We start from the raw sequence: 20,335 nt of genomic DNA, 5'->3' as shown, positions 1-20,335 counted from the left end.
GGTCAGCGCCACAGCCCTGGACACGGAGGCTGAGAACTTCGGAATGTGTGGACTTGGGGAAGGCTGGGGCCTCCTGCTGGATCTGGGTGCTAAGTCCCACAGAGACGCTAACGGTCACCCAGGGAGACAGGAAATGATTGGATCCGTCTGAATGGAGCCCCACTGCTCAGGCAGAGCATGAGCCGGGCTCATGATTCATTTGTTCTCAGGGACCAAGTCCAAGGTCCTTGCAGGTAAACGGTGTCCCCACCGCATTCCATCTGGGAGGCTGATCAGGACACATAACAGATGATATCTATAGCAGGTTTGCTGTATGCCAGGCTCTGCCCCATGCGTTTCATTTCCACAGTTAACTCGATTGACTTTCCCAACATCTCTGGGAGGTGGCTACTGTAACTCACCCTCATATTGCACATGAATAGGCACGGAGGGGCTAGGATCTTGTCCAGAACGGCGGTGCTGCCTGTAGTGTGATTCCAGAGCCCGTACTCGGCTTCCTCCCCTCTTCCCTGGGGCACTCCATGGAGCCTGGCAAGATTGGCTGCTGTTTTTCAAACCATCCCTCCAATGCCAGATACAGTTCTTCTTTTTTAAAGATTTATTTATTTGAAAGTCATAGTTACACAGAGAGAGAAGGAGAGGCAGAGAGAGAGAGAGAGAGAGAGAGAGAGAGAGAGAGAGGTCTTCCATTCGCTGGTTCACTCCCAAATTGGCTGCAACAGCTGGAGTTGCGCCAATCTGAAGCCAGGAGCCAGGAGCCTCTTCTGGGTCTCCCACTCAGGTGCAGGGGCCCAAGGACTTGGGCCATCTTCTACTGCTTTCCCAGGCCATAGCAGAGAGCTGGATTGGAAGTGGAGCAGCCGGGACTCGAACCGGTGCCCATATGGGATGCCAGCAATGCAGGAGGTGGCTTTACCCGCTATGCCACATTGCCAGTCCCAGATAGATAAAGTTCTTAATTCAGATGAGGGAAGATCTGATTTGTTTTGGCTGAAGGCCATTATAAAACTGAAGGGGGGCAATGCTGTGGTGCAGCAGGTTAAGCCACTGCTTACAACGCCAGCTTCTCCATATGGGCGCTGGTTCGAGTCCCAGCTGCTCCGCTTCCGAACCAGCTTCCTGATAATGTTTCTGTGAAGGCAGCAGAGGATGGCCCAGGTGCTTGGGCCCTGCCATGTGGGAGACCCGGATGGAGTTTTTGGCTCCTGGCTTCAGCCTGATCCCACCTTGGCTGTTGTCACCATTTGGGGAGTAAACCAGTGAATGGAAAATTTTTTTCTCTCTCTCCTTCCCTCTCTCTCCATTCCTTTGCCTTTCAAATAAGTAAATGTTTATTTTAAAAAGAAACATGAAGATGGTTCTTCTAGGAAGCTAGTATTTGTTTCTAAATATGAAGATATCATATTTCAAAAGTGATTTTATAAAATAACTTTTAAAAAGGTATCACCCTGTTAGTTTAACAGTGTTTATATCAACTTTAGCTTTTTTTTCCTTATCAAGAAAGAGTTTTAAAAGTATGTGCAGGGGCTGGCACTGTGGCATAACAGGTAAAGCCACCGCCTGCAATGCCAGTATCCCATATGGGCACCGGTTCGAGTCCCGGCTGCTCCACTTCCCATCCAGCTCCCTGCTATGGCCTGCGAAAGCAGTAGAAGATGGCCCAAGTCCTCGGGCCCCTGCACCTGTGTGGGAGACCCAGAAGAAGCTCCTGGCTCCTGGCTTCAGATCAGTCCAGTTCCAGCCATTGTTGCCACCTGGGGAGTGAATCAGCAGATGGAAGACCTCTCTTTCTCTCTCTCTGCCTCTGATTGTCTGTAACTCTGCCTTTCAAATAAACAAATCTTTAAAACAAACAAACAAAAGTCTGTGCAGGTGCAGGTGCTTAGCCTGGTGAATAGGACATCAGTGCCTGGGTTCAAACCTCAGTCCAGCATTCAACTGTACCCTCCTTCTACTGTAGATGTCGGGGGACAGCAGCGATGGCTCATGGACTTGGGCTCCTGCTTCTCCCATGGGAGAGCTGGACTGAGTTCCTGGCTCCAAGAATTAGAAATGGGAATTTGGGGAATGAACGAGCAGATGGAATTTCTAGTCTTTCTCTCAAAATAAAAGTGAATAAATCAATAAAAATAAAGTATGCAATGGCTTTGAGAATCTTCACAGAGTTGCCCGGCCACCAGCACCAGTCACACTTGGAGGATTGCTTTGTCACCCCAGAAAGAAACCCTGCACCCATTAGAAGTCGCTCTGATCTCACTCCCACATGGCCCAGCCCCAGGCAAGCACTGGCCCAGCCTTGCACACACAGGCTTAGCTATTCCAGGTGGAATAGTAGAACGCACGGCCTTTGGTGTCTGGCTTCTTTCATTTTACAGGGCATTTTCAAGGTCCATCATATTGTAACAAGTATTGGGACTTCATGCTTATTTATTTATTTATTTATTTACTTGAGAGGTAGAGTTACAGACAGTGAGAGGAGGAGACAGAGAGAAAGGGCTTCTATCCACTTGTTCACTCTCCAGATAGCTGCAATGGCCAGAGCTGGGCTGATCCGAAGCCAGGAGCCAGGAGTTCCCATGCAAGTGCAGGGGCCCAAGCTCTGGGGCCACCTTCTATTGATTTCCCAGGCCACAGAAGAGAGCTGGATTGGAAGAGGAGCAGCCGGGACTCGAACTGGCGCCCATATGGGACCATATGCTGACTTGTTTTCGGATAACCATCACTCTAACTGCTGAGTTATTCATACTTATTGGTTTCTCTGCAGTATTTGCTAGACTAGATGTCTTAGGGCCTATATCTGAAAGTAAAATGGGATGCTATCAATTATATCTAAGAGTTTTTTAAGAGCCTCTTGAGAATAGCAAACACTCTGGACAAATTGCCTTCTAGTGATTTTGTTGAGGAAAGAATTGACTGGACAGAGCTGGCGCCCTGCTATTGCGGGTAAAGCCACCCCCTGCGAGCTGGCATTCCATATGGGTCCTGGTTCAAGTCCCGGCTGCTCCACTTCTGATCCAGCTCCCTGCTAATGTGCCTGGGAAAACAGCTGAAGATGGCCCAGATCTTTGGGCTCTTGCCACCCACGTGGGAGTCCTGGAAGAAGCTCCTGGCTTCGTTTCGGTGCAGCTCCAGTTGTTGCAGCCAACCGGGGAGTGAACCAGTGGATGGAGAACCTCTCTCTCTCTCTCTCTGTAACTCTGACTTTCAAATAAATAAATAAATAATAGAAAGACTCCACAGAGCAGAATTTTTAAAAACAATTTATTTGAAATGCCAAAACAGTTATTCTCCCCCAAAAGTTGTTCATAATTCATTCTATTAAAAAAAATGTTTTTCACTTCATAGGTTCGGGAATTAAGGCCAGAAGAGGTAGAACGGTTGATCTGGGCACAAACAGAACCCGCCCTCGGGTCTCCTGACTCTTTGCAGACAGCAGCCACCCCTTTGCCAGTCTCCTGCGCCCACTCGGGCCGCTGTGTCAACATGCTGCTGTTGGAACAGAAGTAAGAGGCAGCTGTCAACCTTCGAGCCAGCTTGTTTGGACCAGAACCAGGTTTGTCGATGCAAGCCATGGCTAGGAGAACTGTGTCCGAGGTGGCCTGCTCCCACTCTCTCTGGGCGCCTCTCTTCCTGCGCTTTCCAAAGTCTCCCTGGGGCAGAAGCGTAACCAACAGCAACAGGGAACAACCTGGCTGTTTGTACAGGATCTTGGGGAGTTGGATGTTTTTTTAGCATGAGCCTAGTTTTCCAGCCGGCACATTCTCAATACTTTCCTCTGTGTCGTCTTCCACTTCCTCCTCTCCCTCTTCTCGTCCCCCACTCCAGCTCCGCCGGTGGAATAGGACCCCGCCCTATTCCTTTATTATCTGCTCCCCTGTCCCTCCAGAGGCAAAGACTGGAAAAAAGCTTTTATTCTAATCTCCTCCTTCAACCCCAAACAGCCCGCAGGGCTGCCCCGGTCCTGACTTGATCCGCCCTTGCCGTGGACTCAAGTGAGAGACTCGAGTCACCCAGGTGCCATAGCTTGGGTTTCTTTTGCAGGCTCGTGTCTTTCGCTGGCCAGGGTCTCTCCCCCTCCACCCGGGAGTCAGTTCTTCCCCAGGCGCTGACAGTGGCATTGGCCCCTCCCTACAGACTCCGGTGGAGACACCGACGCCTCCCCAGAGCCTCAGCGGGAGTCAGGAGAAGCTGAGGCAGCAGCTGTCTTGTCCCTGGAGCTTCGTCAGCAGGCTCGCCAGCCCCAGCCGCCTCGCTTATCTCCAGAACTATGCCCTTTCTCATTTCCAGCTATAGTGCTCTGCACAGCTACAAGATATGCTTCTAGAAACTTCCAAAGAGTAAATGACCCCAAACATAATGACTCCATCAGACTGATAAGTTAATTCCTCCTCCAGCTGGTGGCTGAACTCAACGTGTTCAAACAAAAAAGACAAGATCTGAAGGATTCTTTGCTCCTTTTGGGCTCTTTTCTCCCAAAAGTTCAAGATTGCTTCTTGGGGGCTGGCACTCGGCCTGGCAGTTGGAACACCTGCGTCCTGTATCAGAGGGAAGGGTTCTGCAGGGCTTCCTTTGGGCTGAGCCTGGGGCGGGGGGAGCTTGGAGCAAAGGTGCTGAAGTTCAGTGTCTCACAAAACCACGCGAGGACCATCATCGCCACACCGAGTAGCTAGAAAACCAGTGGTTTCCCGCTGACATTTGCCTCCCAGGCCACACTGGGCAACGTCTGGAGGTGTTCGGGTTGTCACAGCAGGAGGCAATGCTGCCGGCCTCTGGTGGGTAGGGACCAGAGATGCCACTTCACACCCGACAATGCACAGCCCCTGACAATAATCATCCAGCCCAAAACGTCCAGAGTGCTGGGGTCCCGAGACCCTGCAGTGAGTCACGGAGGAGAGCAGCCACAATCACCCGAGAGAATTTTCCTTCAGAGACTGTTTTCCAAGTCAGCGTCAACCAACCCCCCCGCCCCCCAGCTCCATCTCGAGTGGCAGATCTGTCCCTCTGCATGCCAGACCCAGAACCATCTGTTAAAGCAATGGGAGCCGTGGCATCTGGGCTCATATAGGCTAAAGCACGCTTGCTCCAGGTGTGTTGTACAGCCCCTGAGGCTGAACGTGTTAGTTACCCACAGACGTAGACAGCATTAAACCCACGATGAGATGTGTAGACCGACTAAGAGTTTGACCGACAACTGGGGTCAAGTGGGCGGGGCCTGGCAGACAGCCACTATTGTCAATTAGGGGATACACTTCTTCCCTCCCCCACCCCAAGGCCCTGGATAGGCTTAACATTGTAGTTAAATCACCAGGGAGAGGAATAAGGGAAACAAAACACATTCTCATATGAACAAACAAAGAACGTAGTTAAAACAAACTGACATCCTTGGAGAGGGCAGGAGAGGCCAAATAGCTACTGCTCTGCTGTGTCATCGTTACAAAACCAGCTTGGACCCTGCTGGTGCTAACCTCTGCTAAGATTTCTCTTCTTTCTGATGAAAAAGGTCCTAACTTGACTGTGTTTTACCGTCCAAGTTAACCCAGGCCACTTAGCCTTCTCATGATGTTGTTCGGAGAAAAACTCAGGGGTTGGCGTAGTGGCATAGAAGGTTAAATTGCTGTCTGTGTGGCTGGCGCCGCGGCTCACTAGGCTAATCCTCCGCCTAGCGGTGCCGGCACACCGGGTTCTAGTCCCGCTCGGGGCGCCGGATTCTGTCCCGGTTGCCCCTCTTCCAGGCCAGCCCTCTGCTGTGGCCAGGGAGTGCAGTGGAGGATGGCCCAGGTGCTTGGGCCCTGCACCCCATGGGAGACCAGGAAAAGCACCTGGCTCCTGGCTCCTGCCACCGGATCAGCGCGGTGCGCCGGCTGCAGCGCGCCGGCCGCGGTGGCCATTGGAGGGTGAACCAACGGCAAAGGAAGACCTTTCTCTCTGTGTCTCTCTCTTACTGTCCACTCTGCCTGTCAAAAAATAATAACAAATAAATTAATTAAAATTTTTAAAAAAAATTGCTGTCTGTGACACCAGCATCCCATAGGGGTGCTGGTTCAAGTCCCGGCTGTTCCACTTCCAATCCAGCTCCCTGCTAATGGCCTGGGAAAGCAGCAGAGGCTAGCCCAAGTGCTTGGGCCCCTGCACCCACGTGGAAGACCCACAAGAAGATCCTGGCTTTGGCCTGGTCCAGCCCTGCCCATTGCAGACATTCAGGGAATGAACCAGTGGATGGCAGATCTCTCTCTGTCTCCCTCTCCCCCCTCTGTTTCCCTCTCTCTGTCACCCTGCCTTTCAAATAAATAAATACATCTGTAAAAAGAAAACGAAGCGCATTGGCTGACTCCTAACGTAACGGATGTTTATTTTCTATGCTCAAATCAATGTCCCGGCTCCCAGGACCCGGCCTGGAAAAGGCGGCAGTAGTCACTGCAGTTTGAAAGCCGCTTTACAGGGGAGGCGGCTGCACCCGCCCTGCCCACGCCCTCAGCCATGTGTGCACATTTAACAGAGCTGCAAACTTTCCATTTGGTGGTGGTGTTTTTGTTGTTTTTGGTCATTTCAAATAATCGAATCTGCAAGTTTCCTGGAGCCTGCCTGGGCTACCTCGGTGTCGCTGAAGCCCATGGCCCGGTGTTTCCTTCTGTAACTACACCATCGGCCGCTGAGTCACAGCCCCTTCTCGGCATCTGGATTATTTCCAGTTCTTCACGATTATAAATAGCAGCACATGAACATCTTTGCACAAATTACATTTTTTTGAGTTATTTCCTCAGGGTATAGACCCAAAACTGGTAACACTGGGCCAAAGGCCTGAGAAGTTCCATGGGCTTCTCACCCACTGCCGGAACGTTCCCCAGGCCGACAGTGGTGCCCTTGAAGACTGAACACGTCTAACAGTTCCCCCACACTGTACGGTAACTTCTTCTCTTCTTATTGTTCCACAGTCTTCCGTGGGCGCGGGGGGATAACTGCAAACTTTCAAAATAAGACAAAAATGAAGACGGAAAGCACTCCGCGCAGCCGGAGGTGAACTCTCGCGCTGACGCGATCGTGACGTCGGCCGACGAGCAGCTGAGGCTGACACAGGCTGGGGGGAGCCTGCAGCCCGCAGGGGCAAGCGATCAGGAAAAGTCCCCTGAGGAGGGTGGGCAGAGAGGTGAAAATGCAGAAGACTTCCTCCCCGTGTCTGCAGCACCAGCGGCTCCAGTGCCCTGGCGCCACCGCCAGGTGAGAACCGCGCAGGTGCACACTCTCACCCGGGGAGGGCCTTCCGTGCTTGCTGGTCTGCGCTAACTGAAAAAAAGTGAGAAGGCGTAAAGGCAGGAGTGGGGGTTGTGGCGCGGGGGTACCTACCTCCCACCTGGGAGTGTCAGTCACCCCGCCCTGCCACCTCTGCCCCGAGTTTCAGTCTGGTTCAGGCATTTGGGGAGTGAACCAGCTGACAGAAGGTCTCTCCATCTCCCTGTCTCTCTGCTGCTCTTTCTTTCTTTCTTTCTTTTTTTTTTTTTTTCTTTTTTGACAGGCAGAGTGGACCTTGAGAGAGAGAGACAGAGAGAAAGGTCTTCCTTTTGCAGTTGGTTCACCCTCCAATGGCTGCCGCGGCTGGCGCATCGCGCTGATTTGAAGCCAGGAGCCAGGTACTTCTCCTGGTCTCCCATGGGGTGCAGGGCCCAAGCACTTGGGCCGTCCTCCACTGCACTCCCTGGCCACAGCAGAGAGCTGGCCTGGAAGAGGGGCAACCGGGACAGAATCCGGCACCCCGACCGGGACTAGAACCTGGTGTGCCGCCACTGCAGGCGGAGGATTAGCCTATTGAGCTGCGGTGCCACCCTATGCCTTTCAAATAGATAAATTTTAAAAGAAAGAATGAGGGGCCGGTGCAGTGGCTCATTTGGTTAATCCTCCGCCTGCGGCACCGACATCCCATATGGGCGCCGGGTTCTAGTCCCGGCTGCTCCTCTTCCAGTCCAGCTCTCTGCTGTGGCCCAGGAAGACAGTGGAGGATGGCCCAGGTCCTTGGGCCCTGCACCCATATGGGATTCCAGGAGGAAGCACCTGGCTCCTGGCTTCGGATCGCGCAGCGCCAGCTGTTGCAGCCATCTAGGGAGTGAACCAACAGAAGGAAGACCTTTCTGTCTCTCTCTCTCTCTCTCTCTCTCTGTCTCTCTCTCTCTCACTGTCTGTAATTTACCTGTCAAATAAATAAAAATAATAGAATGAGATACTGATATATATTATGATAAAGATGATCCTTAAGAATACGATGCTACATGAAAGAAACCAGCACAAGAGATCACTTATTGTATAATTCCATTTGTAGGGACTGTCCAGAATTGGCACATCCCGAGAGACGGAGATCAGTGTCTGCCTGGTGGGGATCTGGAGGAACAAGGAATGCGTGCTGAGGGTACAGGGTTTCTTTTTGGTGAGCAAAATGTTCAAAAATTGTGGTCATTGTACAGCGTGGTAAATATGCTAAAAGTCAATGAATTCTACATTTTTTAAAGATTTATTTTATTTATTTGACAGGCAGAGTTACAGAGAGAGGTAGAGACACAGAGAGAAAGGTCTTCCATCCGCTGGTTCACGCCCCAGATGGCCGCAATGGCTGCAGCTGCGCCGCTCCGAAGCCAGGAGCCAGGAGCTTCTCCCAGGTCTCCCACGCTGGTGCAGGGGAACAAGGACTTGAGCCATCTTCTATCGCTTTCCCAGGCCATGGCAGAGAGCTGATCGGAAGAGGAGCAGCCGGGACTAGAACCAGCGCCTATATGGAATGGTGGCGCTTCAGGCCAGGGCATAACCTGCTGAACCACAGCGCTGGCCCCAAATTTTACATTTTAATTACATTATTTTAAAAAAGATTTATTTATTTACTTGAGAGGCATAGTTATAGACAGACAGGGAGTTACAGAGAGAGAAGTCTTCCAGCTGCTGGTTCACTCCTCAAATGGCTGCAATGGCCAGAGCTGAGACGATCTGAAGCCAGGAGCCAGGAGCTTCTTCCAGGTCTCCCATGTGGGTGCAGGGGCCCAAGCACTTGGGCCATCTTCCACTGCTATCCCAGGACATAGTAGAGAGCTGGATGGGAAGTGGAGCAGCCGGGACTTGAACTCGTGCCCATGTCGGATGGTGGCACTGCAGGTGGTGGCTTTATGCACGACACAACAGCACCAGCTCCCTCTGGCCTCTCCTTGTCAGTGGAAGGAGCAGGACAGACATCACTGCTCTGGTCTGGAGGGCGTGTCCCCTAGAGCTCTGTGTGTTGGGAGCCTGGAGCCTGGTCCTCAGGGTGGGTGTGTTGGAGCTGGGCAGGTCTGAGGCCCCCAGGTCATCGAAGAGGTTGCTGCAGCTTTAGTGGTTCCCCGAGGCAGCTCTCGCGAGAGTGAGCTGTCAGAAAAGCCAGAGCCTGACCCCGGACCCCTCGTCGGCTTCCTGCCTGGTGCCGCGCGCTCCCCCTCTCGCACAGGTTCCTGCCATCCACCAGCCGAGCTGGTGCCGGTGCCAGGCCCTTCGATTTCCAGAGCTGTGAGCTAAATAAACCTCTTGTCTTTGTAAAGCTATCAGCCCCAGGCACTTGTTTACAGTAATGGACAACTGGCTGGAGACCATCACATTCCTGAGGGACAGACCCCTGGTATCCTGGCCCGCGGAAGCTAACACCAAGGAGCGTGGAAGACATGCAGAAGGCGGAACCCGTACGCCTCCATCGTGGTGGCTTCAGGAAGCTGGGGTCGAGTCTGGGGGAAGGCGAAGAAGCTTCAGAGAGGGGATGAGGCAGGAGGAGGCCCGGGCTGGCTCCCACCTCCAAGAGCCCCCAAGAGATTTTCCTGTTTAGCGGTGGGCCAAGCAGGCAGTGGCTACAAGCACTATGTCACAGCGCTGGTCTCGTGATTTTTTTTTAAATTTAATTTCATTTTATTTGAAATGCAAATAGGCACAGAGAGATCTTCCATCTTCTGATTCACTTCCCGAATGCCCACAACAACCAGGGGCTGAAACCAAGAAAACCAGAATTCCGTCCGGGTCTCCCATGGCGGTAGCAGAGACCCAAGGACCTGAGCCACCCTCCACTGCCTCCCGGGACGCACATCAGCAGGAAGCTGGATCAGGAGCAGAGAGGCAGGGACCTGGACCCGGCACTCTCAAATGCGAAGTGGGCATCCCAAGCAGCATTTTTACCGCTATGCCAAACATAAGCCTCTAGTTGAATGTTATGATATGTGAGTTGTTTCCCAACCAACCTCTCACCCTCCCCACTCCCTGAAAAAAAAAAAAAAAAGACACAGGCAGAGTGGACAGTGAGAGAGAGAGTCAGAGAGAAAGGTCTTCCTTTTTCCATTGGTTCACCCCCCAATGGCTGCTGCGGCTGGCGTGCTGCGACCGGTGCACTGCGCTGATCCAACGCCAGGCGCCAGGTGCTTTTCCTGGTCTCCCATGGGGTGCAGGGCCCAAGGACCTTGGCCATCCTCCACTGCCCTCCTGGGCCACAGCAGAGAGCTGGACTGGAAGAGGGGCAACGGAGACAGAATCTGGCACCCCGACTGGGACTAGAACCTGGTGTGCCAGCGCCGCAGGTGGAGGATTAGCCTATTGAGCCACGGCGCTGGCCAAAAAGACACTTTTTATGCCCTCCAAAAGTCTGCTTGATCTGGACCTGGCCAGCCTCTCCACTTTCGCTTCACTCCACGGCCGCAGCCAAGGTACCCAGGCTCATCCACGGCAGCACAGGGCAGCTCTCCCCCGGCTCCTGCACACCCCTCTTCTCAGAGCATCCCCCCGATGCACGCAGCCACTCCACATCTGACATCACTTTCTCAAGAATGCCTCCTTGCCCACCCACCCTCAGTCTCCGTCAGGTTCCCTGTCCTGAGCTCACCTAAGCGCCCCCTTCCTCTCCTCTCTAGCGAGTTTGGGATATGTGAGTCACATCTGTCTTCCCCCACTTGATTTGCAGCCCGCCAGGGCAACTCCATGCCTGCTGTGCTCACCAGGGAGGCTCAGCCCGGGCCTAACACACGCTAGACAGCTCCCATAAGCCTCTGTTGGATAATAAGGGCACAATACACTGCTGTTCGCCCCTGACTTGCAAAACCAGCTAACAAACTGGAGATCCAAGGAGCTTCAAGTTCTGCAAATGACTGCACAGAAAGTTATTCTTAGGCACTTCCAACTTGAACTTGGAAAAAGGTTGAGAACCCAGAAGACAGGGCAGGCTTCTGTGGAAACACTGGCCTCTTCCCAGGCGAGGTCAACACCCCACTGGCAGGAAAAAAACTGCACAGCCAATGACTGCAGCTTTGTTGCTGCTTTTCAAGATACCAATGGCCAGACAGGGCCCTAGGGAAACAGAGAGCGAGAACCAAGTCCTGCTTTAACCCCAAGGGCTTTCCAGCGGACAGCTCGTTCCAGCAGACAGCTCGTCTGTTTTGTGTGGTGTCACTCACCCTACTGGTGGCTTAGCCAATGGTCAGCACACTGCCTGTTGCCTCCGTGAGGCATCACGCAGCACAAAGCAGAGACAACAAAACACCGGCTCGTTGTCACACAGCTATACCTCCGTGGCTGCAAAAACACTGAGCTGTAGATGCCAGCTCTCATCTCCTCACCACATATTAGTTTTAAAGATTCATTTTATTTATTTGGAAGGCAGAGTTACAGAGAGAGAGAGAGAGAGAGGTCTTCCATCCACTGGTTCACTCCCCAAATGGCTGCAACAGCCAGAGCTTTGTCAATCTGAAGCCAGGAGCCAGGAGCTTCTTCTGGGTCTCCCACGTGGGTGCAGGGGCCCAAGGACTTGGGCCATCTGCTGCTGCTTTTCCAGGCACATTAGCAGGGAAATGGATGGAAGAGGAGCAAGCGGGACTCGAACTGGTGCCCATATGGGATGCAGGTGCTGCAGGCCCGGGTTTTAACCTGTTGTGCCACAGCGCTGGTCCCCTTCACCACATATGTTTTACTTTACTGAACTTCCTTTCCAGGGCTATTTGACCTAAGTTAACAGTGATTTTATTCCTATCCCTTCACAGGGTTACAGTAATCTTTAGAACCAAGGGAAAAAAGAATAATATCTCTCACCAACCTCAGTCTCAATTCTGTAACACCTGCAGAACCAACACTGGATAAGCCACTGCCTGCAGTGCTGGCATCCCACAGAGGCACTGGTTCAAGTTCCCGGCTGTTCTGCTACTGATCCAGCTCCCTGCTGGTGTGCTGGGGAAAGTGGCAGCAGATGGGGAAGGAAATAGAAGATGGCCAAGGACTTGGGCCTCTGCATTCATATGGGAGGCCCAGATGGGGCTCCTGGCTCCTGGATTCAGCCTAGCCCAGCTTTGGCCGTTTTGGCCATTTGGGGAGTAAACCGGCAGATAGAAGATGGATCTCTCTCTCTCTCTCTCTCTCTCTCTCTGCCTCTCCTCTCCTCTCTCTGTGACTCTGCCTTTCAAATAAATAAATGTTAAAAAAAAAAAAAGAAAAGAAAAGAAAACACTGGATTCTGGATCAGGACATGCCCACAGGAGGAAAAAAGTATAAACCTACTTAATAGAAAAAAATCTATATTTACTACTTTTTTGTTACTAAAATGAATATCTTGGCATATTTACCATTTTTAAATTTTACATATTTACTTATTTGAAAGGCAAAATTACAGAGAGGAAGAGACACAGAGAGAGCGATCTTCTGTCCTTGGTTCGTTCCCCAAATGACCACAACGGCCAGGACTGGGCCAGGAGCCTGAATTCCATCTGGATCTCCCACACGAATGGCAGAAGCCCAAGCACATGGCCATGTTCTGCTGCTTTCCCAGGCCACCAGCAGGGAGCTGGATGGGAATGGAGCAGCCGGGACTCCAACCGGTGCTCATATGGGATGCCAGCGTCACAGGTGGTGGTTTAACCCACTGCACCACAAGGCTGGCCCCTCTTTTACTTTATTCTTTTTTTTTTTTTTTTTTTTTTTTTTTTTTTTTTTTTTGACAGGCAGAGTGGACAGTGAGAGAGAGAGACAGAGAGAAAGGTCTTCCTTTGCCGTTGGTTCACCCTCCAATGGCCGCCGCGGCCAGCACGCTGCGGCCGGCGCACCGCGCTGATCCGATGGCAGGAGCCAGGAGCCAGGTGCTTTTCCTGGTCTCCCATGGGGTGCAGGGCCCAAGCACCTGGGCCATCCTCCACTGCACTCCCTGGCCACAGCAGAGGGCTGGCCTGGAAGAGGGGCAACCGGGACAGAATCCGGCGCCCCGACCGGGACTAGAACCTGGTGTGCCGGCGCCGCTAGGCGGAGGATTAGCCTATTGAGCCGCGGCGCCGGCTCTTTTACTTTATTCTAAGCTTTATTTGGAGAGAGATCGCCCATCTGCTGGTTCAGTCCCCCCAAATGCCTGTAATGGCCAGAGGGCCAAAGCCAAGAGGCAGGAACTAAATCTTGTCTCCCAGGTGGGTGATAGAGACCAAAAAAGCCATCCCCTGCTGCCTCCCGGGAGACAGCATTGGCAGGAAGCTGGAACGGAGAACTGACCCAGCTTGAGCTCAGGCATGTAAGATGTGGCTTATCCACTGCCCAAGCGCCCACTGCAGGTGGCTTCTGATCAGCTGATTCACACAGTTAGCCACAGCTTAGAGACCCTGCAGGCTGCTGGCCTGCGGACTTCACCTACACAGCAGCTGGAATCCACGAGCAGTGCGTGGCCTCTCAATGAGCATAAGAGACCTCCCCTCTCAGACGCTGAGGATCTCCTCATTGGCTATGACTCCTGCCAGTCTCAACATTCCCAGTCCTCTTTGGCGGTCCAATGGGATGGAAATGAAGCCCCTATGCCTTTGACACTCCTTTCACCCTGCCCCAGGCTACCCTTAGCTTGCAGTTCTATCCCCACTGTAATTGCAAGTCGACTCTTTTTAAAAATTTGTTTCTAAATATTTACTCATTTATGTGAAAATCAGAGTGGGGGGGGGGGGGAGAGAATCTTCCATTTGCTGATTCACTCCCCAGATGGCTACAATGGCAGCACTGGGCCAGGCTGAATCCAGAAGCCAGGAGCTTCATCCAGGTCTCCCATGTGGGTTGCAGGGGCCCAAACACTTGGGCCATCCTCTGCTGTTTTCCCAGGCCGCTAGCAGGGAGCTGGATTGGAAGTGGAGCAGCCGGGACATGAACTGGTGCCCAAATGGAACGCTACAGCACAGTGCAGGCCCCATGTTGGCTCCTTTTGAAGATTAACTCCCTAAATTAAGGGAGTACCATGGTGAGGGAGGCCAGAGTCCCACGTCCCACCTTTTACTTTCCGTCACCACCCCAGTGTCGGGCTCAGGCTTTCAGGGTTCTACAGCAGAACCATGGGAATATTCCCTGGAACCCAGAGCATCGGAAGCTCACAGGCGGGAACTGCGTGCGAGGGCCTGGGAGCGGCCCGAATCCGCAGGAGGCTGTGCGAGGCAAGGACAGCGTGCCCAGGAAATCCCGACCCGCCTATTGGACTGCAGCAGCTTCCTTGGCAGCACACGCTCCATCAATCACATGACAGCTTTCACACACTCAACTCATTTTAATCACAGCGTGCATTTCCTTTGGGATGCCCAATGGTCATAGCGTGGTCAGTGGCTTCCTTTTCCTTCCATCACTGCCTGCCTGAAATCCTGGTCTCCCATGCCAGGTCGAAACCTTCTTTGTTCCAAGACACAGAATCAGCTGCCCCCGCCCCCCACCCCGGGAGCCTGGGTTCCCTGCAGCGGGCACAGCAGAGCGGCAGCCGAGGGTGGCCGAAGCCCTGCTGTCCATCTACCTCATTTAGGGTCAGAGCTGGAAAAAGCATTACCCGGGAAGGTCGCGAGTTTCTCAGTTGAACTCTCCTGGAGTTTCCGTCCAACACCAAATCATTCAATTCCCTTCGCAGCGCTTCTGCTTAGAAAGCTGTGTGGCCGTCTCTGTTTCGGGCCTCAGCTGCCAGCTCCCACGACGCCACCCCTTCGTGCACAGCGATGCCTGCTGGCCTGGTCTGGCTGGAGCTGGCCACCTGTCCTCCTGCTGTTCACAGCGGGAAACAGTCCCTGGTGTGCACGCGCGCGCACACACAAACACCACACACCCACCCACCCACCCAGCCGCCAGCATGTTTTTCGTGTGCATGGTCCCAGGCAACCTCCCGAGAGCCAAACATCCTTCCAAACAATGCTTCCCTCCGGACTACACCCGTAACTGAGAGCTTTAGGAAACTTGTTTTTGTTATTGCTGCTGTTTTTGCTGAGTTGACACGTGCGGCCTTCAGCGCTGTTCATCGCTCTGGCAGAGTATTTTGATCTCATTGTACAAAAGCATGGTTCTTGCTTTTTCTGGTCAGAGAAGTATCACAGCAAGGAATTTTCCTCAGAAATGCTGGAAACTACAGAAACATATAAAGCTGAAAATAAGTCCCTCCAATCTCATCAACCAGAAATAACTGCTGGTAACTTTTTTTTTTAAAGATTTATTTTATTTATTTGAGAGTCAGAGTTACAGAGAGAGGTAGAGACGGAGGGAAGGATCTTCCTTCTGCTGGTTCACTCTCCAGATGGCCACAATGGCCAGGGTTGGGTCAGGTTGAAACCAGAGCCAGGAGCTTCTTCTGGATCTCCCAGGTGGGTGCCAGGGCCTGAGTACTTGGGCCATCTTCCACTGCTTTTCCAGGCCCTTAGCAGGGAGCTGGATCAGAAGTGGAGCAGCTGGGGGTGCCGGATTCTGTCCCGGTTGCCCCTCTTCCAGGCCAGCTCTCTGCTGTGGCCCGGGAGTGCAGTGGAGGATGGCCCAAGTGCTTGGGCCCTGCACCCCATGGGAGACCAGGAGAAGCACCTGGATCCTGCTTTCGGATCAGCGCGGTGCGCCGGCTGCAGCGCGCCGGCCGCGGTGGCCATTGGAGGATGAACCAACAGCAAAGGAAGACCTTTCTCTCCGTCTCTCTCTCTGTCACTGTCCACTCTGCCTGTCAAAAAAAGAAGAAGAAGAAGAAGAAGAAGGAGGAGGAGGAGGAGGAGGAGGAGGAGGAGGAGGAGGAGGAGGAGGAGGAGAAGGAGAAGGAGAAGGAGAAGGAGAAGGAGAAGGAGAAGGAGAAGGAGAAGGAGAAGGAGAAGGAGAAGGAGAAGGAGAAGGAGAAGGAGAAGGAGAAGGAGAAGGAGAAGGAGAAGGAGAAGGAGAAGGAGAAGGAGAAGGAGAAGGAGAAGGAGAAGGAGAAGGAGAAGGAGAAGGAGAAGGAGAAGGAGAAGGAGAAGGAGAAGGAGCAGCTGGGACTCGGACCGGCCACCCACATGGGAGTCACAGGAGATGGCTTAACCCACTCTGCCGCAAGGCCAGCCCTCTGTTTCCTTTATTAATCTCTAACTTACAGAGTCTTAGTGGAAAGTCATCAGGGTTGGTAGTATGTAGTTACGGGGTGGTGGGCATTCCCATTAGTGTCTCAGACACTCACATCCCGTATCGGTTGCCTGGTTTGAGTCCTGGCTCCACTTTCAATTCCAACTTCCTGCTAACGCACATTCTGGGAGACAGCAGAGGCTGGCTCACGTCCCTGGGTCCCGGCCACCCATACGAGAGACCTCCATGGAGTTCCGAACTCCTGGCTTTGACCTGGTGCACCCCCGGCTGTTGCAGGCATTTGGGAAGTGAACCAGCAGATAGAAGATCTCTGTCTACTTCTGTCTCTGTGTATCTCTCTTCTTTTCAAATAGAAATAAATATTTTTAAAGTTATTGTTTGAAAACAAAAACTCAGGGCCGGCGCCGCGGCTCACTAGGCTAATCCTCCGCCTAGCGGCGCCGGCACACCGGGTTCTAGTCCCGGTCGGGGCGCCGGATTCTGTCCCGGTTGCCCCTCTTCCAGGCCAGCCCTCTGCTGTGGCCAGGGAGTGCAGTGGAGGATGGCCCAGGTGCTTGGGCCCTGCACCCCATGGGAGACCAGGAAAAGCACCTGACTCCTGGCTCCTGCCATCGGATCAGCGCAGTGCGCCGGCCGCAGCGCGCCGGCCGCGGCGGCCATTGGAGGGTGAACCAACGGCAAAGGAAGACCTTTCTCTCTGTCTCTCTCTCTCACTGTCCACTCTGCCTGTCAAAAAAATAAAAAAATAAAAAAATAAAAAAATAAAAAAATAAAAAAAAAAAAAAAAAAGAAAACAAAAACTCAAGTGAACTTTTAGGTTCATTCTCCCTGAGAAAGCTGGGCTCTGACAATATCCAGAGGCGCCATCTGACCAGAAGCGCCAGAGGAGCCACAGAGCTGCCCTGGGCTCCCCAGGGCCCCCAGTGAGCCCCACAGCAACAACTAACCTAGCAAGGGCTGCCCCCGCCCCGCCCCGCCCCGCCCCGCAGGAGCGCCCCTCACGCCTCTCTTCCGCTCAGTCCCACATCCCAGGCGCCAGCGCTCTCCCTTCAAGTGTGTCCGAGCCGCTGTCTCCGCCCTGGGTCTGAGCCATCACCTCCTCTGCCTAGATGACAGCTTTCGCTGCTTGCTTCCTCCCATGCAGCCGTGGTGACTGTTTTTAAATGACGGTCAGACGCTGGCCCTTGTACTTAAAACCCTGCTGGAGGTGGGACTGTAACCCGCCGGGGCCATGAGGCCTGTTTGGCTCTGACCTCCTCTGAGGCCACCCTCCCTGCAGCCTGCACTCCAGCCGCCCTGGCCTCTGGCGGTCCTAGAGCAGGCCTGGGAGACTTCCTCCTTAGGGCCCCGGCACCAGCTGCTGCCCCCGCCCCCACACGCTGTCCTCAGATAGCTGCTTGCCTAAGGCCCTCATCTCTGCCAAGATCTTCCATAGCCACCCAATTTAAAATGTCAACGCCCCCTCCTCTCCCGGCTCCCACCCATGCATTCTCAACCTTCCTTCTCTTCCCTTCTACCCTTTCTTTGTTTTCTGCCTTGGCATGCATCGCCTTTGACCTCATTGCTAAGCCCTAGCTGTGGTTTGTCCCCAAGGGCTCATCACACGGTCCACAGTGTGGCAATGCTGAGAAGTGGCGCAATCGTTAAGGGGTGGGGTCTGGGGCAAAGGGGTTGGGTCACTGGGGGCCCTGAGCTGGGGATGGGGGTAAGGGCAGGCATTTGAGGAGTGAACCAGTAGATGAAGTATCTCTGTCTCTTTCTTTCTCCCTCTGCCTTTCAAATAAAAGTGAAAATATTAAAAAAAAAAAAAAAAAAAAAAAAAGGCAAGAACAGCAGCAGGTGTTTCAGCCCTAATTGTTCCTCAAGCTCCCTACGCAACCCCAGACCCTTCTCTCCCACGGGGGCTGTGGACCGCGTAGGAAAGAATCAAAGTCAATTCTCTAGGCTAGATACACTGGATGCTTGTGAGAAATCGTGAAGGGGGCTGGTGCTGCGGCTCCGTGAGTTAGGCCACTGCTTGCAATCTGTCATCCATCAGAGCTCCAGTTCGAGTCCCAGCTGCTCCACTTTCCATCCAGCTCCCTGCTAATGCACCTGGGAAGGCAGCAGAAGATGCCCCAAGTCCTTGGACCCCTGCAACCCATGTGGGAGACCTGGAAGAAGCTCCTGGCTCCTGACTTCAGCCTAGCCCAGTGAATAGAAGATCTCTCTCTCTCTCTCTCTCTCTGTTGCTTTTTTTTTTTTTAATTTATTTATGTATTTGAAAGAGTTACAGAAAGAGAGAGATCTTCCGTCTGCTGGTTCTCTCCCCAGATGGCTGCAATGGCCAAGAGCCAAGAGCTTCATCCGGGTCCTCCACGGCTTTTCCCAGGCCATTCACAGGGAGCTGGATCAGAAGTAGAGCAGCCGGGACTTGAAGGGTGCCCATATGGGATACCGGTGTGGCTTTACCCACTACACCACAACACCGGTCCTCGCTCTACCTCTTACATAAACCTCGTTTTAAAAAGAAAGACATAGTGAAGCAGTGGGTGTTTCGCCTAGCAATTGGGACGCCTGTATCCCTCGTGGCTATGTCTGGGTTCATTTCCTGGCTCCGGCTCCTGACTCAGGCTTCCTGCTGGTAAAACCACAGGAGGCAGCAGTATGACTCCAGTGGCTGAGGCTCCCGCCACCCACGCGGGAGATCTGGAGAGAGCTCCTGGCCTCTGGCTTCAGTTCTGGCTGCTGCAGACATGGAGGGGGCCAGCCGATGGATGGGCGTGTTCGTCTCTCCCTCTCAAATGAAAAAAAAAAAAATATATATATATATATATATATATAATAAAAAAGAAATAGTGAATGAGATAAATGTTGTGTCCATCAGGGTGTGTGATGAACTCGTCAGCGTATCTCAGCACAGAGTTTTATAAGGAGAAATTACCTTTTGACTCATCCCTGGGGGACATCTCGGGTCTAACAAAGCAAATTTGCATAGAGCAAAGGATAACAGAACTGGCCAGAAATACAGCTGCATCACTGCTGCTCTCTGTCAACAATCAGAGGGGAAAGGGCTGTAAGAAGAAGCTGACGAGCCGGCGCTGTGACACAGCAGGTAAAGTCGCTGCCTGCAGTGTCGGCCTCGCATATGGGCGCCAGTTCAAGTCCCAGCTGCTCCACTTCCCATCCAGCTCCCTGCTAAAGCGCTTGGGAAAGAGGTGGAAGATGGTCCAAGTCCTTGGGCCCCCGAACACACATGAGGCCTAGAAGAAGCTCCTGGCTCCTGGCTTTGGATTGGCCCAGCTCTGGTTGTTGCGGCCATTTGGGGAGTGAACCAAAGGATGGAAGACCTTCCTCTCTTTCTCTGTCTCTCCCTCACTCTATCTGTAACTCTGACTTTTAAATAGATAAATAAATCTTTAAAAAAAAAAAAAAAGCTGAAAAACATGAGTGAAAGATTCAGAATTTCAGGAAAGAGAGAACTTTGAGGCAACACTCAAACCTCAGCTTAAAAAAGAAAACAGAAACATGGCCTGCTGCCGTGTAGCTGTTGATGGCATTAATACAAAGGCACTGGGGCCAGTGCTGTGGCACAGTAGGTTAATCCTCCAATTGCAGCACCAGCATCCCATCTGGGCGCCAGTTCATGTCCCAGCTGCTCCACTTCCCATTCAGCTCTCTTCTATGGCCTGGGAAAGCAGTAGAAGACAGCCCAAGTGCTTGGGCCCCTGCACCCACATGGGAGACCTGGAAGAAGCTCCTGGCTCCTGGCTTCAGATCGGCCCAGCTCCAGCCTTTGTGGCCATCTGGGGAGTGAACCAGTGGATGGAAGACCTTGCTCTCTCTCTCTGTCTCTCTCTTGTTCTTTCTCTGTAACTCTTCCTCTCAAATAAATAAATTAGTTCATTTTTAAAAAATTACAAAGGCACGTGGCGGGAGCCTGGGAACCAGGAGCACCGAGCGCTGCTCTGGGCCTGCGAGAACGGTGGGGTGAGACACAGGGACTGCCAAGCACCAACTTAACCGGCAA

The sequence above is a fragment of the Oryctolagus cuniculus genome, chromosome 17 (assembly GCF_964237555.1).
Source record: "Oryctolagus cuniculus chromosome 17, mOryCun1.1, whole genome shotgun sequence".
Taxonomy (NCBI): domain Eukaryota; kingdom Metazoa; phylum Chordata; class Mammalia; order Lagomorpha; family Leporidae; genus Oryctolagus; species Oryctolagus cuniculus.
The sequence above is the reverse complement of the archived record's forward strand: the minus strand, read 5'-3'. Positions refer to the sequence as shown.